General features: G+C 37.6%; 1 long non-coding RNA gene across 1 annotated transcript in view; it reads right to left on the bottom strand.

Moving 5' to 3' along the window:
- Nucleotides 1–27,947, bottom strand: part of LOC118151532 (uncharacterized) — a 133,594-nt gene that overhangs the window by 85,522 nt on the left and 20,125 nt on the right. The window contains exon 2 of the long non-coding RNA XR_004739892.3: nt 5,867–6,065. This is a non-coding gene — a long non-coding RNA (uncharacterized LOC118151532). The remainder of the gene's footprint in view (nt 1–5,866; nt 6,066–27,947) is intronic.

The following is a 27,947-nucleotide window of genomic DNA, read 5'->3' as shown; positions in this document are numbered from 1 at the left end:
CCCTAATATTATATAATCACTGATATTACAGGGTTCACAACATTTGTATTCTGTTCAAACCATAATCCCCCCCAGTTATTAAGTCTCAGTTCTGTATATTAATAGATGCTATGATAATCACCAGGCCTGTTGCCACACTTTTCTGTAGTCATATCTTGGTTGAGTGGACTTAATCATGAATTCTTTTTTAAGAAAGAGTCGTCATTTCTGTATTGTATGAATTTCTATATACTTGAGAATGTCAGTATGTTGCCTTTTATATTACAGAAAAAAAGGAAAGGGTATAAAATTATTGGATCAGTATCTTTTTTGTTACTAAACTTTCTAAGCATTCCTTCACCATCTTCCTAAATTGACTATTGGTTTAATACTTTAGTATTTTTTGCATTTGTCCCTTGGTTGCAGGACTTCTTAGTTTCCTCAGTATTTTCTTAAAAAACAATTCATGGGTGCTATGCCCACCAGTACCACACTTAGAACTATGCAAGAAGTACTTTCACTCCAATCCCTGAATTTTAAAGAGCCTAGAACTAGCTTACCCCAGCTCACGTCTTTCTCAGACTGGTGTAATGGGTTTGCTGGTTCAAGGGACTTTGTCTTTGTGCCCATATTCTCAACCACATTTTGGGTACCTGGAACCCCAACATGCTCTGCCAAACAATCTTAAACCTGTTTCCAGAGCCTGCACAGGCACCTTCCCCAGTTCTGTTCTCCTCAGAGTGGACCACATCACCACACCTAGACCCCAGAATATCCCAGGGATGACTGCTTGAGAAGATATAGATACAACCTGAATGTGTGAACTAAGGTATTCACATGTATGTAAATGATGTCCAACATTGACAGTGTCCTGGAGTAAAGCTGGCTCTTGCCACATCATCGTGTTTTGATTTGGAACTCCAAGTCACTGAAAAATTCTAAATTTAAACCTAGCATTCCAGATTATTGAAAAACTATATTTGTCAAGGTAGGAGGAAAGAACATATTTTATTTTATATAGTTGTTAGATACACACATATACACACACATGTATATGCATACAAAATCTTAGATATAATCTTTAAAATTTTGACAGATGGTACATCAGTCTCCATTTATAGTCTTGACTGCTTCCCACTGGTATGAAGTTCCCACTTCAAAAAGCTTATGGAAAAATTGAATTTAAAGATAAAAATAAAAAATATAAACTTTGTTTCTCAACATAAGCTCCATCAAGATCAAGGCACTTTTGTAAGTGATAATACCCAACATTTAGTTCATCTTTAAAAAACTGAGGACCTTGGTAATTTAACCATGCCAATGCAATCTTCTTTATATTATTAACTTAAGAAAAGTGAGTACTCTCAGGCCAGTTAGAATGGCGATCATTAAAATGTCAGGAAACAACAGATGCTGGAGAGGATGTGGAAAAATAGGAATGCTTTTACACTGTTAGTGGGAATGTAAATTAGCTCAACCATTGTGGAAGACAGTGTGGCACTTCCTCAAGGATATAGAACTAGAAATACCATTTGACCCAGCAATCCCATTATGAGGTATACACCCAAAGGATTATAAATCATTCTATTATACAGACACATGCACATGTATGTTTATTGCAGCACTATTCACAATAGCAAAGACTTGGAACCAATCCAAATGCCCATCATTGACAGACTGGATAAAGAAAACATGGCACATATACACCATGGAACACTATGTGGCCATAAAAAAGAATGAGTTCATGTCCTTTTCACGGACATGGATGAAGATGGAAACTATCATTCTCAGCAAACTAACACAGGAACAGAAAAACACTGCATGTTCTCACTCATAAGTGGGAGTTTAACAGTGAGAAGACATGGACACAGGGTGGGGTACATCACAACTGGGGCCCATCAGGGGATGAGGCATGGAGAGGGAGAGTATTAGGCAAATACCTAATATGGGGCCTAAAATCTAGACAACGGGTTAATGGGTGCAGCAAACCACCATGGCACATGTATACCTATATAACGAATTTAAAGTTTAATTAAAAAAAAAAAGTCAGAAAGAGCCTAATCAGGACTGTAAGATGGATGCCTAATACTTTCCCATAGAAATTCTCACAAAATATCTCGTTTGATAAGAGAAATAAGTAGAAGCATTGTCATAGTAGAGGAATCTCTGGTGAAGCTTTCTCTGGCATTTTTCTGCTAAAGCTTTGGTTACCATTCTCAAAACACTTTCATAATAAGATGTTATCATTCTTTGAACCTCCTAAAAATCAACAAGCAAAATATCTTGAGTAGCCCCAAGAGCTATTGTCATGATGTTTGCTCTTGACTGGTTTTGCTCTGATGGGACCACTTTCAGCTTTGGTGGCATTTGCTTTGGATTGTATAGGTAAAGCCACATTTCATTTCTTGATATAATTCTTGGAAGAAATATTTCAGGATCTTCATCCCACTTGTTTAAAATTTCCATTGAAAGCTGTGTTCTTGTCTGCAGCTAATCTGGGCACAACAGTTTTAGTACCCATCAGGTGAAAAGTTTGCTTAACTTTAATTTTTCAGTCAGAATTATATAAGCTGAACCAATTGAGATGTCTGGTGTTGGCTATTGTTTGTGCTGTTGTTAATCATTAGTCCTCTTCAATTAGGGTACAAACAAGATGAAATTTTGCCTTGCAAATTGATGTGGATGGTCTACTGCTGTATGCTTCCTGTTCAGCATAATCTCATTCCCTTTTAAAGACAGTTATTTGTGTTCAAACGCTGATTTATTTGGGGCATTGTCCTCATAAACATTATTTAAAGCATCAATGATTTCAGCAGTCTTCCACCCACTCTTCACCACAAATTTGATATTTGTTCTTGCTTCAATTTTAGCAGAATTCAAGTTTTCCTGATAGAGGCTCTTTACAAACTGATGGCTTATCCTTCTTAGTGCCTCAAACAACATCCTGTTCAAACATGCTATAACAAGTTTATACAAGTTGATTTTGCTGCAAAAAAAATTGAAATCTATACATAGTATTTTCATAATATGCATTTTCCATGAACTGCTTAAAGCCCCCGTTATAATGTGCTGGAGTGATGGCCTCTAAAACTCTTTACTTGCTTGTTATTTGAGAATTTTAGCCCTTCTACCTAATAAATGAAAAATAACTTGGTTAGATAAAAGATTTTTGGGTCTCAGAGCATTGCTATTACATTTGCCTATTGCTAAAAAAAATGTTAAACTATTATGATTTTTCTTCATTATAGAAGGTGACTTGTACTTTCTACTCTGATACCTAATGATACATTTTTAAAGCTTAATAATACAACTAAGACATGTCTTATTTATTGTTCTATAATCTTTTTTTTATCTAGATGTGCTTTTCAATGTCCTGATTCAGTTATGCCATGAACTCAGGATTTTCTTTTCTTTTTTAAATTATTTTTACTATCATTATGTGTTAAAAGCAAACTTTTTCAGTGCTGCAAAAGAAGTAGCACCCAAACATAAATTTTCTCAGCAAGGCAATTTTTACTTCTGTAGAAGGGTGTGTCTCCAGGATGGAGCAGAGAGCACACAGAACAAAGGAGAGCAGGGGTTTTTATTATCTCTTAACACAGCTTGTCCCTGTTACTGTGTCTTGCCTCCATTGGCTGGAGTTGGACTGCACAATCTAAGGTGAACCCGGTTGGCTAACTTGAAAAATGCAGGAATGCTATTACACCAGTGGAAAGGTAAGAAGATTAGTTTTGGTAGGAGAAGCCGCTGCAATGGGAGGGGTAATTCACAGAGTGGGTAGCAGATGTGGAATGTGGGCTCTATAGATAAGGACTGGCAAGAAGGTTGTTTACCAGGGCAGCAGGAACACAGAGAGTAAGGAAGTGTGGCCTTGAAAGGGGGAACAAAGGACAAGGAAACTTAAGCAAGCTAAATCGTTGAAGAAGAATTTCTTACTATATTCAACATTATGTTCTTATATTCTGTAATTTAGCAACAAAGTTTTCTTTTATATATGTTAGTTGTACATATTTTGTCTCTACTACTGCTTTGATCTCTTTGTCTTAAGTTTTTACTGATTATGTTAAGACTTTCTTGAAATTATTTAATTCAACTTTAATTAATGTATTTAATTTTATTTTGTTGTTCACTGTTTCTAGTTCATCTTTGTTTCATAAATGTGGATTTTTGACCTCTGGTTGTTTTCAAAACTCTATAAACTGTTTTTATATCTCATTTTGGTGTTCATTTCCTGGATTTAATCCCTTAGTTTATTCAATTTACACTTTTGTCAACATCACCAATGTAAAATAATAATGTGAGATTTTTTTTTTGTTTTAAATATGTTTTCTCTTCAACTGAATACTCTATATTTTCGATCCTATATTCCTTTCTCTTTAGGACTGGGGAAGAGGGCTACTGTATTTACCCAGTAACTCAGCTGCATCTCTTCAGTTTATCCATGCTAAAGTGAGCTGAACTATGAGAAGTATGATGAATTTTTCCTCATTCAATTTCCACCTTATCTGAAACCTGTTTATCTTCCTCTAAGACAATTTGCACAGTTAACCATAGTGTTTCACCCATGTTAATGTAGCTCATTCATATTACTATAGCTTGAGGCCATCAGACTAATAGGGAAAAAGTTTATCTAGAGATTTGTATGATATTTTTAGAAGAGGGAGCTCCACTTTTTCATTAAAGATTTTATTGAATGTTATTAGAATTCACAACATGATGTGTATATATTCAGCACCAAAGCAGGATAACCTATTCTAAGTTGGTTAACTCAGGATTCAGATAATGCTCTATTTTACTTTAAAGCTATAGTTTTATTTCAATTCTACTTTTTATTTCCCATCCCATTCTTCTATCCCTAGTGGTTCATTTTTTGTCAGAGACACAGAGACCCAATAAATTATGATTCAGCATATGTAGTGGAAACTAGAATTTATAGCATTCCAGTAATTGTTTCCTTAAATAGTTTTTGACTCTATACCCTTTTTGTAACTCCAATTATACATCTTTTATTGATATTGCCCACTTTATGATACTCTATTCTTTTTTTTTTTCAGTCTTTTTCTGTGTTTTTAAAATTTTACTCTAAGTTTTTTCTGTGTTTTTATTTGGAGGCTTTATATTGACATGTCTTTAAATTCATTCTTCTATCCCCTGCCACACTGCCTGCAGTGGGTAATCTGCTGTTAATCCTGTCCAGAGTATTTCTCATCCCAGACATTGTAGTTTTGATCTCTACAAATTTGATTTGCATCCTTTTTATCTTTTTATTAATTTCATATCTCCTACTACCTTCTTGTATATATGTAATATATTTAAATGGCTGTTTTATTATTCTTGTGTATCAATTGTATCAGCTGTTACATTTCGGGGTCTCTTTCTCTTGATTGATACCCCACATGCCCCATTATGGATCACGTTTCCCACTTCTTTGCTTGCTAGGTAGATTTTGATTACATGTCAGAGATTGGAAATCTTATGATTTTACATATTTAAATATTGTAAATATTTTTAGGAATTTGTTCTGGGAAACAGATAAGTTACTTGAAAACAATTTGAACTTTTCGAAGCTTGTGATTAAGCTTTGTCAGACTGATACAGAACAGTCTTTAGGGCTAGCTTGGTTTCACTCGTGAGGCAATACTCTGCTAAGAACCTTACTTGACTGCATATATGTTAAGAGGTCATTCCATTTTTGTTTGTGAACTATCCTTGATTCTGTGTGACCTTAAACATTGTTTTACCCATTGCTTTATGCTGATTCTTTTCCCAGCCGTGGGTATTTACCCTGAAGGCATGCATTTATCAGTACTTTGCTGTTGACTCAAGGCAAGTCCCCTGCACATCCGCTCAGTGCTACTACCCCTCCAACCTCCCAATCCTCACTTACCTTTGTTTTTTTCTCATGCCTTGTTTAGGATTTGGTCCCTGTCACTTTACCATGTCTGGAAGCAGAAGTCTTCTCACTATACAATTTAGTCAAAATGTTTCAAAGACAACTTGTTTGGATCCAACTATTTTGCAGAAATGGTTACCAAAGGTAAAAGTGTAGCAACAAAGAGAAAAATCTCTGGTACCATCTTTAGATCCTGGTGAAGGAAGAAAAGAGAAGTAAGGAGTAATGTCTCTTAGTAGCATTATGTGTTCTTCACAGCTCTTTCTGTCCCTCTTACTCAAGATGCTAATTTCACCTCTACACCCTCTAATTTTACCCACCCCAACTTTTTGCATGTAGATCTTACATATCTAACACATATGTTGAGTGAGACTGCCCATGATGGTGATAGAAGCTAGAGAGAAAAAAGTAAATATCCTTATTTTCACTGCAGTGGGTAGGAGAGGAGTTGAGGTGTGTTTGACTGTTGACTTTGGAATTTCATGGAGAGGCTTTGACGGCCTTTCCTTTATACATCATCTAATGCATAATAGCTTCACTTGGGAATTTTAGTTTCTTTTCTGGCATTAAACTCTTGAATCACACAACATCCAAATAAATTACCATTGTAATTCTGTCATCAGTACAGACATGCTCTGGGAACCTTTTAAATGATTAGAGCTACATCAGAACCTCCTTTAGGCACAATTTACTTTCTAAAGCCATATCACCTTGATTAGTCAAATTAGTAGTTCCTAAAGAGATCTCCTGATTTTAAATGAGTCACTGGTAATGTTTTGCAATAGGCCTAATTTACTGACACCTTCTTCAGCAGTTCAGATTCATGGGTGTTTTCTAAAGTCCTATAGAATAATTGGTTCTCAACAAAATAATACTACTTTGAAAATAAAATAAAACACAGCTTGTCATTCTATGCTCCATCTGCTCAACCTCATCTTATTAAATTCTAGGAAATCTACACACTGAGCTTTAAAATACCATGTTGGACTCCTGAGTTTTTTAAATGTGTTATTTCTTTGATTGCATTTGTTGACATTTTAGTGTCAAAATATGAAGGTCTAAGTTCTAATTAGAGAAGCACTGACCAGAGATCGTGCAACACTTGAGATTTTCACTAAATTCCCACGTTGAAAGTACCATACAGCTGGGTTTCTGAAGCAAGTATTTTATTTGGATGAAATTTGACTCAAGCTGGTCAGCATCAATCCTAAACTTGGCCAATTCAAAGAGCAACCACTTAGAAAAATTACAATGTATGGCCTCAATGCATAGTTACAAGGTATGACTTACTAATGATTTTAGTTATAGCTTGTTTCAGGAAAATAACATGGTTATTAGCAATATGAGCTTGGTCCTTTGTTACCAGAATCAGGGTAATATTTAGCCTACTTTTCACACACACACACACACACCCCACATCATAAGCATCCTTTTCTGAAATACTTTAAAGAGATGATGATGCATTTGAGATTAGGGAGAAAAAAAATGCAGGATAGAAAATGTCAATATTTAGCTATATGCTCAATGTTAACCCCTTAAACTAATGATAGTCAATTTTCTCTTGGTGGACATTAATCAGTCTATTAGAAGTTACCCATGATATGAAAGCATTAGGCCTTAAAGAGGTCATTAAAATCATCTCTAGTCCAATTTTCTCTCTTGACAAATGATATCCCAAGGCCAGCCTAAATTCAGACAGATACCCATGAAAAGCAATGGAGTTAAGTCCAGGTCTTCCAACTCCCAGTCCAGTGCTCTCTCTCACTGTGCACTAAGCAGGGTGGGGAGAAAATATTTATTCAAAGGAATGACAGCTAAGTCATGGTACTGATGATTAATACTGTACAACTAAGAGCAGTCTCAGTGATGGGAGTAGATGCATTTTTCTGCTATTCTGCACATTTCTAAATGAGCACAAGTTATACTGGCTATAATAAATTTTGTTTAAAATTGATTGAACAAAGCTTTCATGGTAGTCTACCTAATTAAAAAATACATTTTAAAAAATAACAATTCTATACTTGGATTGAGATTTTTTTAGAGAGTTCACAAAAATATCTTATTTGAGAAATATTTGTAGCAAGTCTTGGAATTCAGTTACAATTTCATTATGGCAGCATTATTATGCTTGTTTATTTTTAGATTTAGGACACATTTGTGAGAGAGGGAAGTGTGTGTGTGTGTGTGTGTGTGTGTGTGTGTGTGTGTGTGATGATAGCTCAGAATTGATCTTCTTATAGTTTAGGTTCTCACATTATATAAATCTTGTGGCCAGACATGTGGTAGCAATGCCTGGTGGTATAGTGGCCTTTCCTTTTCGCTTCTTCAATCAATTGAACTGGCTGTCATAACCCTATGACCTAGACAACCCCTTATTATTTCAGAGAAAATTCTGACTTAGTTTTAATATTCAACTAGTGGTTGTGATGGATAATTTTAAGTATCAACTTGACTGGGCCATGGAGTACTCAGACATTATTTTAGATGTTAGCATTATTTCAAGTATTTTTGGATGAGACAAACATTTTAATTTTTAGACTAAGTAAAGCAGATTTTCCTTCCTAATGTGGGTGGACCTCATTCAATCACTTGAAGGCCTCGGTAGAATTTAAAAGGTTAACCTTCCTCCAAGTAAGAGAATTCTTCCTTCCTGACAACCTTCAAACTGAGACATGAGCTTTTTGCTGTCCTTGATTCTAATGGAGATATCAGCTCTATTCTTGAAAATTACCAACCTCCACAATCATGTGAGCCAATTCATTATTTCTCCTAATGATTCCATTTTGCTGAAGAATCCTATATAATAATGTTTTCTCCAAATTTCCCAAAATATGAAAGGTAGTTTTTGAATGACAAGTTTGAAAATTAAGCAGTAAGACAAATTTCTAGCTTGTTATGAGAAATAAAATTATTAGCCCATAAATTTTAGCAGAACAGATTAAAGCAAAAATATACAATGGAGATAGTTCACTGACTCATATGTAATAAGATAGGCAAGAAGGATACTTAAGAAGCAAAAATTAGGGACAAAATAGTACATTTACTAAAATACAGTAGTTGAAATTTGAACATGTCAAATAATTAGAAGATAAAGTTGAGTAAATCCCCAGGAAAGTAAAATAAAAACAAAGAATTAACAATTAAGAGATGAACTATATCTGGATTGCTTACCTCTTTCTTTCTCTCTGCTGCTTTGTCCACATAAACCTTATGCATTATCTATACTCAATTCAAAGTCCCAAAGTCATCCTGCACTCATCGCTACCACCACCACCCTTCTAATTCCCCTCAGAATGGACTAGATGTCTCTATCTTTCCACACTAGCCTGCTTATGCCTTAGCTAAGCCACTTGGTGCTGTTCTACAATAATCTTTCCTAAGATGAAGATTATGTGGACAGAGAATGTGTCTTATTCACCTTTGTATCGCTAGCATCTATCACCATGCCTAATATACAGTAGACACATAATAAATGCAACATAATCTTCATTTGAAAATATGGAGAGTAATGCCAAGCCTATGAGTGCTATTATGAGGGTTAAAGATAATGCCAGGAAGCATCCAGCAAAGATTTTGGTCCATAAAGTAAGTGCTCAACAAATCGAAATGAACAGTGTGGTTGTGTTATTGGAACTGGTAGTGACTGCAAAATTGAACACAGAAAAGGGATGATTGAATGGGATGTGGTAATAGTAGCAGTGAGTGCTATTAGTATCTGCTAGTAGTAACTGTGCTAATTGGAGAGACAGATATAGAATAGGAATAAAAATAGTACTTATCAAGGGGTCAGCATATTCCATAAGGGGGGACATCCATTAGAGAGATAATAAAAGGAGGAAGACTATTCCTGATTGCCTTTCTTGTGCCTTTGGACCTGCTACTTGCAGATGCATGTTATGTTCTGGTTTCCTATTATTTACATCCCACCTACCAAAACCTCTGCTACCTCTCTAAAGTCTATGATGAAAAATCTTGCTTTTATTGTGACATTATAGTATAAAAATCTTAGGAAGCAGTGTTTATTACCAGTGTGAATCTTTACCAAGTAGCTACATGTCTGTTCTGTTTCCACTCACACCAACTCTTGGTGCTGGTTCACCCCTCACAGTTTGCTCTGTCCCCAAACATGTAACCAGGTCATTTATAGTTAAATCTTGACTTACAACATCTTTAAGTCTTAGTATATCAAAAAAGATGCCTACTTCAAGTATAATAATGCACTTGTCACTTTATAAACTGTTCATAAAATAGAGACAATAATCTTAGAGAAGAAAGTAAGGTAGTTAAAAAGCTAAACTTTGTGGAAGAAGTGTTCATTTCAATTCAACAGCATCTATTCAATTTCCATTGTCTACTGAGTACTCCACCAGATGCTACATAGGATACTAAGATAAATCTGACAATTGATTCTAAAACCACTTAAAATTGTGTTAAATAAAATGAAGTTTAAGCATATTCTTTAAAAGAACCTGACTTCCAAAACTCATGTCTTAGCTTAATAGCTGTTCTGATATGTTATTTAACCTAAGTAACTCAGCATAAGCAGCAAGAAAACTTTCCCAATTGTACAGAGACTTTTAAGCCCTAGAGAAAAGCAGCACTTTGAGGAATAATACTTTATTTGTTCAAAAGTACCTAGCCATTTGTCACTTATGTGTGGCACGTACATTCTTCCTTACTTATAAACTGTGTACAGATAGGCTGGAATCCCTGAATAAGCATACACAACTTTCTGTTATTTGTCTTCAGAAGTCCTTCCAGGCCCATATTAATAATGACAGAAATTTCACTACTTTGTAACTATCTCAGATAAGACCAGTTGTCTTCTTTACCTCTTTAATTCTTCTCGTCTAACTTGCCAAATTAACAAGTTGAATTCTTTTGAAATTCCATATGTAAGCCTCTAATATTTGTGCCTGTAATCTTAGCCCTACTGTTATTTCTAGGCCAACCTTTACTAAGGTAGGAGTACTTACAAAACCTCAGAATGCTACCCACTTTCTCTTCTGCCCTTCACAACACACACATACATAGGCACACACCCTCTATAGTCTTTAAGAGTGAAACCGTATTATAGGATCTAATTGAATTATTCTCAACACTATCTAAGTGATGGTCATTTGGGGCTTATCTCATCTCTGATGCATTTTCTAACTTGCTATACACAGTGGTTTCTGCATTGTAATGTTTCTGTTCTTACGGCTAAATTATAGATCTCTGTTCTAGCCCCTGTTTTAGGGAGCTGATCCATTTCCTACCCTGGTCTCATTCATATGCCTCTGTTTGAAAACTTTTTTGTCTCATAGTAAGTACTTCTTAGAGTAACAAAGCTATACAAAGTAAATTTTATATAATTATAAAAGGACCCCTGGAAAAGTAAAACAATAAAATAAAAAGGCCAATTTTTTTTTTTTTTTTTTTTTTTTTTTTTTTGAGACAGAGTTTCGCTCCTGTTACCCAGGCTGGAGTGCAATGGCACGACCTCTGCTCACAGCAATCTCCGCCTCCTGGGTTCAGGCAATTCTCCTGCCTCAGCCTCCCGAGTACCAATTTTTTTTTATTATGGAATTGATTCAGCTTGCAAAATAGTCACTCTATTGATCTTATTTTTCTAAAATCCCAAAGGGTCTGAATTGCAGAACAAAGCTGGTCCTGGAGTTTTTACTATAAGACCATGGCCTATAATTCACACCTAGAACAGTCTTGTCAACATGCCATGATATAATAAATCTGACTTCATTTGTGGCCTTGATAGCACTTTAATTTCTTCATATTATAAATGTTGCCTTTCAATTTCTCCTGTTTGCTGACATCTGAAATATTCTGCCCCGTCAGCTGGTGACCACTGCCACCAGCCTCATGGCTATTCAGTGAGAGGCCTGCCGTATGTTTGCAATATTTTGTCTATTCTCTGGGAAGTGAGTTGCAACACCCAGGAGCAAACTTGTGAGGGAAAAAGGGAGCAGAGATGCCTGTGCTCATCTTAGACTGCCCAGGCTGCCCTAACAAAATGCCACAGACTTAAAGAACAGTTCTAAAGGCAGAAGTTCAGGATGAAGGCTTTATCAGGGACAGTGTCTGGAAAAGGCTCATTTCTTGGGTTGCAGGTGGCCTTACTGTATCCTCACAGGGAACAGAGAGGGCTCTGGCCTCTCTTCCTCTGCTTACAAGAGTGCCAGCCCTATCAGATTAGGGCTCTATGCTTATGACCTCATTTAACCTTTATCACCTTCTCAAAACCCTATCTCCGAATATAGTGACATTGAGGGCTGGGGCTTCAACATATGAACATAAGGGAGGCGGGGTACGCAATTCGTCCCATAGAAACACCTGAGAGATAAAACAAGAGAGATGATTGAGAAAAAATAAATTATTGAAGGTAATATTTCCGGGGTTTTTTACTTTTATTTTAAATTCAGGGTTACATATGCAGGTTTGTTACATAGGTAAACTTGTGTCATAGGAGCTGTTGTACAGATTATTTAATCACTCAGGTATTAAGCCTAGTATCCATTAGTTATTTTTCTGATTCTTTCCTTCCTTCCACCCTCCAGCCTTCAAAAGGCTCCAGTATGTATTGTTCCCCTCTGCGTGTTCATGCATTTTCATCATTTAGCTCCCACTTATAAATAGGAATGTATGGTATTTTTTCCGTTCTTTTGTTAGTTTGCTAAAAATAATGGCCTCCAGCTTCATCTATGTCCCTGCAAAGGACATAATCTCATTCATTTTTATGGCTGCATAGTATTCCATGACATATATGTACCACATTTTCTATATCCAGTTTATTATTGATGGGCATTTAGGTTGATTCCACATCTTTGCTATTGTGAGTAGTGCTGCAATGAACATATGTGTGCATGTGTCTTTATAACAGAATGATTTAAATTACAGGGTATATACCCAAAGCAATATTTGAGTTTTTCTATATGCAGTAAACAAATGAGAAAGTAATGGCATAAACAAAAAAGAAATGTATGTATCCTGTAAAAAAATAGTAAAACAATGCAGGCTCAGTCATTGTCAGATGAAACAGAAAGTCAAGCGTTAACGTATGTCCCTCCACGGCTGAGTGTAAACTGCAAAGGGGAGTGTGCTGTATGTGAAAGGTCTGAAGGCCTAGAGATTTTTCTCTCAAGGTTTGTAGGTAGTTGTATTGCAGGTTATAACTCATTATCTGCAATCAAGCTATTGTTACAGAAAACACATGTCTTCCTAGAACTGTACAAATATCCATTCCCTCAGTCCAGATCTCCAACTTGTTCTAGAGGCCACAGGGACAAGGAAACTCAGAAAAGGGAAAGAGAGAATGGGAGAAAGGGGAGGGGAAGAAAGAAAAAAGAGAAGCAGAAACTCCATGGCCAATTTCTACTCCCAGCACTAGACAAACTCATTTTCTGGAAGATATAGAATAGTTCAAGATTATTAACTAGTGGAAATGTGACCCTGAAGGACCAGAATACAGCTTCAGTGACAATTATTAATCATGATGAGAATGATTAATATATATCCTGGCCAAAAGCCAGATATGCATATGCAATTTAAAACTATGTCTACAAAATCTTTGATTCTTCTCTGAAAGGTAAGGGAGGTCTCATTTCTCTTCCCTTGAATGAAAACTGTGCTAGGTTATTTGATTTTAATAAATAGATTGTAGTAGAAGTGACAGTAAATGGCTTCCAGGCCTAGGTCATACAAGGCATTGTGGCTCCCTTGAACTTTCTTCAGATCATCCTCCCTGGGAGGAGCCCGCTGTCATGCTAACAGGACACACCAACAGCCCTAAGAATAGTGCCCCTGAGGAACTGAGACCTCCTGACAAACACCAGCAAGAAAAAGAAGCCTGCTACTGACAGTCCTGTGAGTGAGGCATCTTGGAAGTAGATCTTCCCATACCCATTTATCCTTCAGATTATCTTAACTGGGCTGTCATGAAAGACCCGCTTAAACTGTTCCTGAATCCCTCATCTACAGAAACTGAGATAATAATTGTTTGTTGTTTTAAGCTTCTAAGTTTAAACTGCTAAATTTACTAAATGAAAGAGTAGATATTTATTATCTTAAGCTGTAGTGATATCTAATATATATAACAAATTATATATATATATATATATATTAGTCATATGCCTGAGTCTATGACTAATAAACTGAGTTCGGACTTCAGTAACAAAATACAATAATCTAGGTAGCTTACAAACAACAGAAATTTATTTCTTACAGTTCTTGAGGCTGAAAGTTCAAGGCACCAGCAGGTTGGGTGTCTAGTGAGGTTCTTGGTGCCCAGAATGGCAGCTCCTTGATGTATCATTACATGGTGGAATGGGAGAAGACAGGTCTCTGAGGCACGTTATGTAAGGGAACTAATCCCATTAATGAGGGCTCCGCTTTCACAGTCTAAGAACTTCCCAAAAGTCTCATCTCTTAACACCATCACATTGGTGGTTAGGATTCAACATATGAATTTTGGAGATACACTTTCAATTCATAACAACATTTAATATATCTAATAACTAATATAGAGTATATAGTAATATAAAATATCTAATAACTAATATAATAGCTAATCTTTAAAAGAAGTAAAATTAATTGTATACCAAATGGCAAAGCATTGATCAGGTTTCATTTGTGTTTCTATTATCAATTCCACACATGTATTTAACTGAATCAATCTGCTTTCATCCCAGTCAATGGTACCTGTCAGTGGATAAAACTGACTAAATTTAACATACCCTTGAAACTTATGCCTTTCATTTTTGTAACAGAAACTTTAGCCCAGTAAATGAGAATCAAGCCACAGTGTAAACAAATTAAAATTCCTAGTAGGAAAAAATTATTTTCTCCTGTTCAAATTCCTTTATCAGCTATAAGACAAACCTGTCTTCAGTTTTCAACAACCCAATTTATATGATCTTTAGGTCAAGGACAACTATATTAGTATACTAACTTCACATTAGGAGATATTTGGAATTATAAAAAGAATAACTAGGAATTGGCTTCATATGAACCCTGATTGAAATAGACTGATAGGTTCCAAATATGTAAGGCCAAGAATATTTTTCTAGTAAAACAATACAGAGAAAAAATGATAAATTCAAAGCAGATTCTTGCCTCACTAACGGATAATCCCCTAGGATACTTCAGTAATATAGGGACCTGTAACATAATCATTTGCCTACTCTCTCAGAAAAGCTAAAAACATCTGGCAGCATTAGATCTGTTTTGGATGGTCTTAAGAGTTAAAAGCCCTGGATTAGAAATTCTTGAGCAGTTAGAAAGATGAGCAAAGTCCTGTTCTAAGGGCTAATCTAGTAAGAAGTTTACCATATTACCTGATTTTTTTTAGAAATATCAAAATATGTTGCTCCCTTTTGCCTATTAAGGACCATTAAATGCTAACTTGAGCTATTGAAGCTTTCCAGCCATCTTTTTCATACTTGACTAAGTCTAAGGTTTAATATCCAAAGGCCAGATCATTTATCAGGCTGTTCTCCAGCAAGAAAGCTAGCAGAAACAAAGAGCATTGTGGGTAAACTGTGAAGATGACAAGAAAAGCAGGCAAGGATATTGTTGCTTAAGGTAGTGGTTCCAAATCCTGCCACTGCCAATCGACAACCAAGTATTCCCTGAACCAGGGTCAAATAAAAAGCATAAGTTAGATGGTTGCTTTTATAAGTAGAAAAACCTATTCTATTGTTTTAATATGGTCTTTTAATATGACTTTTTAATGTCTTCTATTTGTTAGGGTGTTACAATATCCTTTGGTATATAAAATGATAATTTTACTTGTGTGTTTTTTAAGTGTTCTTAGTATGTAAAATAAAGTATAACAGCCTTTTGTGCTGCTACCTCATAAAATCTTAGAGATGGTTAGTCAGATCCATGAGTCTGCAAATGATTAGCTGGTACTGAAAATTATAAATGAGCATGTATTTGTTTGTTCTCAACCTGCTATGAAGAAATACTCAAGACTGAATAATTTATAAAGGAAAGAGATATAATTGACTCACAGTTACGCTTTGCTGGGAGGCCTCAGGAACTTACAATCATGACAGAAGGCAAAGAGAAAGCAGGCACCATCTTCAAAGGTAGCAGGACAGTGTGAGTGCAAGCAGGGGAAATACCAGATGCTTATAAAACTATTAGATTTCATGATAACTCATGAAACTGCCCCCACGATCCAATTACCTCCACCTGGTCCTGCCCTTGACACACGGGGATTATAGGGATTATAATTCAAGGTAAGATTTGCTTGGGGACACAGAGTAAACTCATATCAGAATGAATGAATGAATGAATGAAGCAGTCCATTAACCAGTGAATGAATGAAAGCAACAATGGTGATATGGAGTTGCTGGGAGCTAAGGGTGGGATCAGTCTTGGGTGGACAGAGGAAACCATAATTATCAGAGCCCTCTTTGGAATAAGGTGTTGTGAAGCATCACTAAGGACACAATTTGCCTCTATAAACTTGACCAAAGACACGAGTCTTATGCTATGTAAACTACATTTATCTGATTCCAAGCGTCTCTCATCTGACCTGAAACAAGGCGTTTGGAAATTAAATCTGGGGTTATGGATTCTAGAGCTACAAAACAGAAGCAGTCTTCAGAGCCTTCCAGACCACTTACTTTCACACACTTTGAGAATATATTATGCAACATTCCAAAAGGTATTCAGTATAACTTTTCAAGTCACTCCACCCAAAAAGAACCTCCTGTCAGTTAATCACCTTTGTGGCTTCTTTCAGAAACTTTAAGCAGAAGCAGCATTTCCATGAAGCACTTGAAAACAGTCAGAGTACTGATAATACTAACAAGAAGAAGCTAACAGTTGTTGAATACCTACTACATATAGGGTACTTTTCTAAGCACTTTCTATGTATTGAGACATTTAATCAATCATCCCAACAACCCTATAAGAAAAGTTTTAATTACTAACTTTAGACTTACATTACAGCACAAGACTATTAGATTATATATATATATATACATATACATATATATGTATATATATATACATATTCATATATATATGTATATATATATGTGTGTGTATGTGTGTATATATGTATATATATATATATATATATATTTATGTACTGTTCACACAATAAGGTTTATCTGATTTCTTCCCTAAATTTCAAAGCTGTTCTCACTTTACCCCTTTTTTTAAATTTAGCTCATCCTTGTCTCTGGGACAGAAAGAATCTGTGCTGATCACAAGAACTTTCAGGAACTTTAAGGTATAGCCTGTAGAATTAAAAACCAGGCAGCCTGGCTTCTGCTCCTTCTCTGACTATTTTTCTGATCTCCAAGAATTAGGCCTTTTTCTTATTCCTAGTGGCTAAACTCTGGCTGTCTGATTATTTTTATTGTGTAAGTCTTTCCTTTGGTTTCTTGGATGGTTTCTCAGTTTTTATGAGATGAAAATAGTCACAGTTCTACCCTAAAATCCAGTAACTTTTCCCCAATAATTACAGTTGTTCTTCTCTTATGTCAACTACTGACCTTCCTGAATTTCTGCCTACTGTCAGTTTTTTGGAGCAATCACTCTTCCTTTCCCAGGAGGTTGATCTAATCCCCAAGGCTTTTTTCATTCCCATATGACTCCTTATTTTTCTTAAGACTAAATCCCTCAAAATCAATAATGCCTGAGTAATTTCCCTTACTGAATATGCACAGGTTTATTAGTTTGTTGTTTTTTAATTTAATATTAAAGATTCATTTCAATATTCTAGCACATGATTCTCATGAGAAAGTTAACTCTCCCCAGGTAGCTGTGCTTGTTCCATACTGTCTTGTCTTTGGATAGATTATAATCAAATTTAATAGTTTTATGGTTGGGAAAATTGCCAGGAAAGACAATAAGAATTACATATATTTGCAGATTAATTATTAATATAAAATAGTGTCAACTGGGGTAGCATTTCATAGTAATAACTTTAACAACTTATTTTAAATTTATTTAGATAAGGAGAGAGATAATATGAATACCCATTATTTTCATGTTTATTACTTTACAAATATGCATGCTAGTAAAGTTTGGATCAGCTTTTCAGAAGTGATTCAAGTGATTTTAGATTCAAGTAAAAGCTCAGTGAAGAAAGACTGGCAGTCCTTTGGAGATGTTTGTCATGTCAAAATAGATATTGGTATGTCTTTGTCTCAGGTCAGCCCAAGACAGATTTCTGGCTCTTCCCTTTGTAATCAGTTAGTAATTGATCAACTTCAATATTTCATAATGTAAGATGTTCCACTCCAATTATCCAAGTCACACCCAGAAAGGTAGTAGAAAGATAATTATGGAAGCACAGGTGAAAGAAAAGGAAGAGTGAATGAAAGTTAGCAGAAAATAATGGGAGAAAGAGAAAAATGAAAGCATTGCAAGAACTAACAGTTGCCTACAAGAAGAAAAAAGATGAATGAGAGAAAAGAAATTAAAGGTGCTTCTAGAGATCACAAGAAATGAAAACAGAAAAGTTCAAGAAATTAATGTGATATTGTTGGCTCTCTGTCCCTACCAAAAACTCATCTTGAATTGTACTCCGACAATTCCCATGTGTTGTGGGAAGGACCCAGTAGGAGATAAGTTGAATCATGTGGGTGGTCTCCCCAGTGCTGTTCTCATAGTAGTGAATAAATCTCAAGAGATCTAATGGTCCTATCAGGGGTTTGCACTTTCACATCTTCCTCATTTTTCTCTTTCTGTCACCATGTAAGAAGTGTCTTTCACCTCCTGCCATAATTCTGAGACCTCCCCAGCCATGTGGAACTTACTGTAAGTCCAATTAAACCTCTTTTTCTTCCCAGTTTTGGGTATGCCTTTATCAGCAGTGTGAAAATGGACTAATACAGTAAATTGGTACCAGAAGAGTGGGGCATTGATGAAAACATACCTTTCATATGAAAATATGAAAGTGACTTCGGAATTGGTTATCGGGCAGAGGCTGGAACAGATTGGAGGGCTCAGAAGAAGTCAGGAACATGTGGCAAAGTTTGAAACCCTCTAGAGACTTGTTGAATGGCTTTGACAAAAATGCTAGTAGTGATATGAATAAGGTTCAGGCTGATTGTTCTCAGATGGAGATGAGAAACTTGTTGGGAACTGAAGTAAAGGTGACCCTGTTATGCTTTAGCAAAGAGACTGGCAGTATTTTGTCCCTGCCCTGGAGATTCGTGGAACTTTGAACTTGAGAGAGATGATTCAGTGTTTCTGGTAGAAGAAATTTCTAAGCAGTAAAACATTCAAAAGGTGACTTGGGTGCTGTTAAAAGCATTCTGATTTAAAAGGGAAACAGAGCATAAAAGTTCAGAAAATTTGCAGTCTGACAATTCAGTAGAAAAGAAAACCCATTTTTTGAGGAAATATTCAAGCTGGCTGCAGAAATTTGCACAAATAACAAGGAGCCTAATGTTAATCCTCAAGAGAATGGGGAACATGTCTCCAGGGCATATCACAGGTCTTCATGGCAACCCTTCCCATCACAGACCTGAAGCCTAGGAGAAAAAAATGGCTTTGTGGGCTGGGCCAAGAATCCCCATGCTATGTGCAGCCTAGGGACTTGGGGCCACTCCAGCTGTTGCTAAAAGGGGCCAGGGTACAGCTCTGCCCATGGTTACAGAGGGTGAAAGCTCCAAACCTTGGCAGCTTCCACATGGTATTGAGCCTGCAGATACACAGAAGCCAAGAATTGAGACTTTAGAGCCTCCTCCTAGATTTCAGAAGATACATTGAAATGCCTGGATACCCAGGCAAAAGGTTGCTGCAGGGGCAGGGCCCTCATGGAGACCCTCTGCTAGGGCAGTGCAGAAGGGAAATGTGTGTTCAGAACCCCCACATAGAGTCCCTACTGGGGAATCACCTAGTGGAGCTCTGAGAAGAGGGCCACAATCCTCCAGACTCCAGAATAGTAGATCCACTGACAGCTTGCACTGTGTACCTGGAAAAGCTGCAAACACTCAATGCCAGCCTGTGAAAGCAGTCAGGAATAGGGGGCTATACCCTGCAAAGTCATAGGGCTGAAGCTTCCCAAGACCATGGGAACCTACCTCTTGCATCAGCATGACTTGAATGTAAGACATGGAGTCAAAAGAGATTATTTTGGAGCTTTGGAATTTGACCACACCACTGGGTTTCGTACTAGCATGGGAACTGTAACCCCTTTGTTTTGGCCTATTTCTCCCATTTGAAATAACTGTATTCACCAAATACCTATACCCTTATTGTATCTAGGAAGTAACTAGCCTACTTTTGATTTTACAGGGTCATAGGTGGAAGGGACTTGTCTTGTCTCAGATGAGACCTTGGACTGTGGACTTTTGAGCTAATGCTGAAACGAGTTAAGACTTTGGGAGACTGTAGGAAGGCATGATTGGTTTTGAAATGTGAGGACATGAGATTTGGGAGGGGACAGAGGTGGAAAGATGTTTTGGCTCTGTGTCCCCACCCAAATCTCATCTTGAATTATACTCCCATAATTCCCACGTGTTGTGGAAGGGACCTGATGGAAGATAATTTGTTCTTCCCCCATACTGTTCTCATTGTAGTAAATAACTCTCACGATATCTGATAGTTTTATCAGGGCTTTTTGCTTTTGCATCTTGCTAATTTTTCTTTTGCTACTGCCCTGTTAGAAGTGCCTTTCACCTCCCACGATGATTCTGAGACCTCACCAGCCATGGGGATCTGTAAGTCCAATAAAACCTCTTTCTCTGCCAGTCTTAGATATGTCTTTATCAGCAGTGTGAAAATGGACTAATACACAAGGTGACCTTAGAAAGACAGGAAGTAGAATATGATGAGACTAATTCATTCATTTATTGAGAATTCTTGATGTACTACGTGCTAAGCACCATGACAAATCTTTTCTATAAGGTAAAGTAAAATATTATTTCAGATGTCAAAAGACAATCTGTTGTAAATGTTAGTTCTAGCCATGAATGAACCTGAAATATTCTGATTAAAGTTATATGTATTATCTGCAGTTGCACTGGCCTTTATCATTACATGAAGAAAAAAAAATTGTGAATTACTTTTTTTTAAAAGACAGTTTCATTCTGTTGCCCAGGCTAGAATGTAGTGGTGTAATCTCAGCTGACTGCAACCTCTGCCTCCCGAGTTCAAGCGATTTTCCTCCCTTGACCTCCCAAGTAGCTGGAATTACAGGTGTGGGCCACCATGTCCAGCTATTTTTTGTTGTTGTTGTATTTTTAGTAGAGATGAGGTCTCACCATGTCAGCCAAGCTGGTCTTGAATTCCTGACCTCAAAAGATCCACCCACCTCAACTGCCCAAAGTGCTGGTATGATAGGCATGAGCCACTGTCCCTGGCCGCAAATGACTATTTTTTAAAAGGCAAGACAACAGAGGCTGCTTAAAACAACAAATAATGACAATATCATAGCAGGTTTCTATATATGAAACATGATTAAATGGCACCAGGAAAGCCTTTATTGCTTTTGCCTTTGGAAACACTTCAATTTTCTATATTTTCAATCCATTCTTATGGCACAGAAAAGTAGGAAGAAACATGCTTTTCCAGTTCCATCTTAGATTTCTGTTGGTCCACAAAATAAGCACCTCTAATTTCTTGTATGTAATGCGTTGAAGCATCCAAGCTTCCTTCCATTTCTCACGTGCTTTTCCTATGTGAGAAGTGGTTGATCTCACTGAGGAGACAGTGTATCAGTCTGTCCTCACACTGCTGTAAAGAAATAAGTGAAGCTGGGCACGGTGGCTCATGCCTGTAACCCCAGCACTTTGGGAGGCCAAGGCAGGTGGATCACTTGAGTTCAGGAGTTTAAGACCATCCTGGCCAACATGGTGAAACCCCATCTCTACTAAATACACAATAATTAGCCACGCATGGTGTTGCATGCCTGTAATCCCAGCTACTCAGGAGGCTGAGGCGGGAGAATCACTTCAACCTGGGAGGCGGAGAGTGCAGTGATCCGAGATCACACCACTGCACTCCATCCTGGGTGACAGTGAGACTCCATCTCGAAAGAAAAAAAAAGAAAAGAAAGAACTGAGACAAAGTAATTTATAAAGGAATGAGGTTTAATTGACTCACAGTTCTGCATGGCTCAAGAGATCTCAGGAAACTTACTGAGAAAGTAAGTTTTTGCTTTCTGCTCATGGTAGAAAGCAAAGGGAAAGTAGTTTCCTTCTTCACAAGGTGTCAGGAGAGAAGTGAGAAAAAGCAGGGAAAACTCCCTTATAAAATCATCACATCTCATGAGAACTCACTCACTATCATGAGAACACCATGGGGAAAACCACCCCCAAAATCTAATCACCTCCAACCTGGTTCTTCCTCTGAAACATGGGGATTACAATTCAAAATGAGATTTGAGTGGGGACACAGAACCAAACAATATCAGACAGTAAGCATGTGACTTCTGTTAATTCCTCTTTCGCTAACAGGGGGGGTTATGTGCTAAACATCTTTGTGCATTTGTGGCCCCTCCTCCCTGTTCCAGTTCTTAGCAGATGTGAGATATACAGCTGATTGAGTGAGCCTTCTCTGCAAACTGACACTCCCACACTGGGGTCTTAAGATGTGAATTCGAAAATGTGGTGAGAAATGTGGGTGGAGGAAGCATTCTACCAGATCCAGGTCGAACCTTCCAGTTCAGCTTTAGCTGCAATTTTTTCAATCAGTCTAGTGTGTTATTATCTTCTTTAAACCATAAGGAGGCTTTAATTCAAATGAACCTTCTATGTGGAAAGGGTGGCTAATTAAGCTCGCATGTACCATTAATTCCTTGGCTTGAATGAGTATATAGGTTTCCTTCTAAAGAATGGGTCCAGGGGTTCTGTGAGGCAGAGAGGAAGGGAAGGTTGGAAGCTCCTGGTGCTGTGTAAGACACACTGGGCAGTGGGGCATTGGTGCCCTGCAGTGAGAAAGGGGATAGAGTTATTGAATAAGAAAAGAGATACAAGAGGGGGCAAAAGGACAGAAAAATCACACTATGCCATCAATACTTTTTTTAAAAAAAGATTTCATTTTAAGTGTTAACCAGCATCCCTTCTTAATAGATGCTTAGAGGTTTAACTGGACTTACAGTTCCACATGGCTGGGGAGGTCTCAGAATCATGGTGGGAGGTGAAAGGCACTTCTTATATATTCCCCTACAAGAACTACTGCTATCAGTGCCCTGAAGCTTGATGTTGTGGCTGATGTATATATTTTCCTCTGACTCTGCTTCTTTGCACAATTACCTTCTATTTCAAAAACAGGAGTAGATGCATCTTATTGGTTGAGCCTAGGTCATGTGCCCAAGCCCCCAATGCAAGGGAAACTAGAAGAGCAAATTGCTGGGGTTTTTAACAGTTATAGCAAGAGCTGAATTCTGCTTCTTGATAAGACTAATGTAGACAATTAGGAAAGTTTCAAATAATGAAAATATCCACTAAAACTACTGGATAAATTAAAAACTTATTCAATTGTACTAACCCCATTGTGCAATGGACAGAGATGCTAATGGCTTCTACATTGAACAGTGCAGATACAGAACATTTCCATTATTACACAATATTCTATTGGAATATTATTAGCCTAGAAAAAAAGCCCTAATTTTATTAATGTGTAAACTGAGGCCCCTGGAGGTTAAATGATGTGCCAAGGTCACACAGCCAACAGTTCAAAACTAGATACCAAATTTCCTGACTCCATTTTCATTCCTCTATCACAATTTATGTCTTTCAACTTACAGCTATAAATGTTATGTTTGTTTTGGTTCATTTCCTCAATTTGTCAAAAGCTCTTTGATTCCAAAGTCTGTGGTTTATTGTATCAAATTGCAGAACTGGAGCTTTAATGAAAAGCTTTCATGGCTACAGAGACCATTATTAGCAGAGCCTGGATTAGGACAAGTGTTTACCGACTTCTAGTCTTCAAACGATTTGTTACATAGAATGTTGAGAGAAAAATCTTTATTTAGCCAGTCATAGAAAGGGGCCAAAATTCATGCACCACACAAATGGTGAGAGGGAAGATACCAGTTCATTTTCAGCAATGGTTATCTGAATTCCTGCCAATATCTACAGAGTGGCAGGGGCAATTTCAGCCACAGTTAACAAGTTGATATCTGACACGACACACTACTTTTCAATCATTTCCCAATGGCTTGAAAAGTAGCTAGACAAACAGATTCAAAAGAAAAATTGACGGCCATAAGAACTCAAAGATGACCATTCTTACTGCTTGCAGACATACTCACTGCCCCCTTAATGACTGTGAAAGCTGCAGAGAGCACACCTGCTAAAAGAAGGTGAGTGAACAGTACACACAGCCTCTGACAGTTGAAGCTTTTGATCCTCAGCAGGCCACACGGACATTGTCTAAATAAGAATAGACACCATCTGAATAAGGACAGATATCCCAGCTCATATCTCAAGCCTCTGCCTCTTCTGGTTCCTCACTATTTGGTGAGATATGCCTCTCCCTACATTTTAAAAATATTTTCTAGCTATTGGCTGGGGTGTGGTGGCTTACATCTATAACCCCAGAACTTTGGGAGACCAAGACAGGTGAATCACTTGAGGCCAGGAGTTTGAGCCTAGCCTGGCAAACATGGAAAAACCCTATCTCTACCAAAAATGCAAAAATTAGTCAGATGTGGTAGCACACACCTGTAGTCCCAGCTGCCTGGGGGGGCTGATGCAAGAGAATTGCTTGAACGTGGGAGGCAGAGGCAGCAGTGACCAGAGATCATGCCACTGAACTCCATCCTTGGCAACAGAGCGAGACTCCATCTCAAAGAAAAATATATTTTCTAGCTATTTCTATAATTGCTCTTATTACTCTATAATTGTAAAATATTTTATTCCTTATTATTCTTTACATATCTTGAATGCAGGGAATGAAGTTTCTTCATTTTTTTCTGTTATTCGTATTCACGAACACTATTTTAAGCTAGGCACTGTGCTAGGGTTTGGATATACCACAGAGAACAAAACAACATGTGAAGTGCTTCAGAGCTAATATTCTAGCAACAGACAAATACACAAGTAAATACACAGACAGAAGTATACAAATAGGAATAAGTGGTGATGAAGGGTAGTAGAGGCATGCTGTTTTAGAGAGGATGGCCAAGGAAAGTAGTTCAGATGAGACAATAGAAACCTGAGTAAAGTGAGGAAGTCAATCATACATGTGTGTCTGGAAGAAGAGCTTTCCAGAAAAAGGAAAGAGCAAGGGGTTGATTCCACATGTATCCACTAATATAACATAACTACTTGTTACCTAAAATGTACCTTACACAAGGAAGAGGGATGAGAAGACACAAATGCTGCTGACAAGTAGATTAATCAAATACAAAGACCAAAACAATAAGAAAATGGAGAAGAAATTGACTACCTACCCACAGAAGCATCCCAATCCTGCTACACAGTGCTTCTCAGATATGTGCAGCTCTTCTTTACACCATATAAATGCCTCACCATAAAGCCTATAATACAATCCATGTACCTTAAATATGAAAGCATATTTAAATTCACTCAACTGTATATATTTAAAGTCTAAGGACATTTAAAAAATCATTTCCACAGCCCTTACTATCACCAGCCCCTTAAATGGAAATTAAGATGGTAAGGCAAAGCACTTCTCTACTTAAAGTGGTGAATTGCCTCAGCAAAATAATGCTGGAAGCAAAAGCAAACACTAAGAAGACAGTCCATTTTCAACTGGAAAAACTAAGGGAACTATAGCACTGGTACCTGCCCATGTTCAAACTAAGGCAAGAACATTTGAAGGGCCTTCAGATGCTCAACATTTCTCCAGTCTAAAACAATTTTGGAGGAGAATCCAGAGACTTAGAGGAATGGGAACCAGGTGGTTAGAAGATGATGAAGAGGGAAGATGAATGACAGTGACAAGATACTAAAGTTGTTAACAATTATTGTATTAGTCCATTCCCACACTGTGTAATTTATAAAAGAAAGAGGTCTAATTGACTCACAGTTCTGCACAGCTGGGGAGGCCTCAGGAAACTTACAATTATGGCAGAATGGGAAGCAGCCATGTCTTATGGGGTGGCAGGAGAGAGAAGAGTGAAGGATGAACTTCCAAACACTTATAAAGTGATCGTATCTCATAAGAAGTCACTCACTATCATGAGAAATAGTGAACTGGTGGGGAGCCACCTCCCTCCCTCAACAATGGAGATTACAATTCAAGATGATTCCATATAATTCTGCTCTGGTCCCTCCCAAATCTCACATCTTTTCACATTTCGAAACCAACAATGCCTTCCCAACAGCCCCCAAAGTCTTAACTCATTTCAGCATTAATTCAAAAGTCCATTTGAAAGTCTTATCTTAAACAAGGCAAGTCCCTTTTGCCTATGAGCTTGTAAAATCAAAAGCAAGTCAGTTACTTCCTAGATATAGTGGGGATACAGGCATTGGGTAAATGCTACCATTTCAAATGGGAGAATGGCCAAATTTGCAAAGGGCTACAGGCCCATGCAAGTCTGAAATCTGGCAGGGCATTGATTAAATCTTAACGCTCCGAAATGATCTACTTTGACTCCAAGTCTCATATCCAGGGAATTCTGATACAAAGGGTGGGCTCTCGTGGCCTTGGAAAACTCCACCCCTGTGGCTTTGGGGTACAGTTCTCCCCTGCCGCCGACCCACCCCTGGCTGCTTTCATGTCTAGTGTTGTGTGTCTGCAGCTTCTCCAGGCACACCGTGCAAGCTGTTGGTGGATCTATCATCCTGGGGTCTGGAGGACAGCAGCCCTCTTCTTACAGCTCCACTAGGCAGTGCCCCAGTGGGCACTCTGTGTGAGGGCTGCATCCCCACATTTCCCTTCCACATTGCCCTAACAGAAGTTCTCCCTGAGAGCCTGGCCCAAGCCAGGCTGAGGGAGTTATCCCTGAGGGCCTAGCCCACAAAACCATTTTTTCCTCCTAAATTTCCAGGTCAGTGATTGGAGGGGTTGCTCTGAAGGTCTCTGAAATACCCTGGAGACCTCTTCCCCATTGTCTTGGTGATTAACATTTGACTTCTAGTTACCTAAGCAAATTTATGCAACTGGCTTGAATTTCTCCCCAGAAACTGGGTTTTTGTTTTCTCCTGATCAGGCTGCAAATTTTCCAAAGTTTATAGTCTGCTTCCTCTTGAATGCTTTGCTGTTTAGAAATTTCTTCCATCAGGTACTCTAAGTCATCTTCAAAGTTCCACAGATCTTTAGGACAGGGCAAAATGCCACCAGTTCCAAAGCAAGTGTAACCTTTACTCCAGTTCCCAACAAATTCCTTATCTCATCTGAGATCACCTTATTGTCAAGATGCTTATTAGCATTTTGGTCAAAGTCATTCAATAAGTCTCCAGGAATTTCCAAACTTCCCCACATCTTCCTCTCATCTGACCCCTCCAAGACTCTAGGAAGTTCCAAACCTTCTCACATTTTCCTGTCTTCTTCTAAGCCCTCCAAACCGTTCCAGCCTCTACCCATTACCCAGTTGCTTCCACATCTTCAGGTTATGTTTATAGCAGTGCCCCAGTCTCTGCAGTATCAATTTACTGTATGAGAACATTCTCACATTGCTATAAAGAAATACCCAAGACTGGGTAATTTAAAAACTAAAGTGGTTTAATTGATTCAGAATTCCACCCGTCTGGGAAGGCCTCAAGAAACTTAACAATCATGGCAGAAAAGGAAGCAGGCACATCTTACCTGGTGGCAGGATTGAGAACAGTGAAGGAGGAACTTCCAAACAGTTATAAAACCAGCAGATGTCATAAGAACTCACTAACTATCGAGAGAACACTGTGGGGGAAACTGCCCCCATGATCCAATCACCTCCCTCCCTTGACAAATGGGGATAACGATTCGAGATGCTATCTGGGTGGGGACACAGAGCCAAACCATATCAATAATTAACAACAAAAAATTGTTAACAAAAAATAGAAGGAGCATTCTAAAGAACAAAAGAATAAGTGCAGCTACTGGAAATAAAAAGAAAAGAACCACTAGTTTGTTTTACACCTATTTATAAGGTTAGCTCATTAAAAATAAGATGATAGTCCTATATATGTGTGTGTATATCAAGAATCCAACCAAT

Source organism: Callithrix jacchus, chromosome 2, assembly GCF_049354715.1.
Source record: "Callithrix jacchus isolate 240 chromosome 2, calJac240_pri, whole genome shotgun sequence".
Taxonomy (NCBI): domain Eukaryota; kingdom Metazoa; phylum Chordata; class Mammalia; order Primates; family Cebidae; genus Callithrix; species Callithrix jacchus.
Note: the sequence above shows the minus strand (reverse complement) of the source record. Positions and strands in the feature narration are given on the sequence as shown.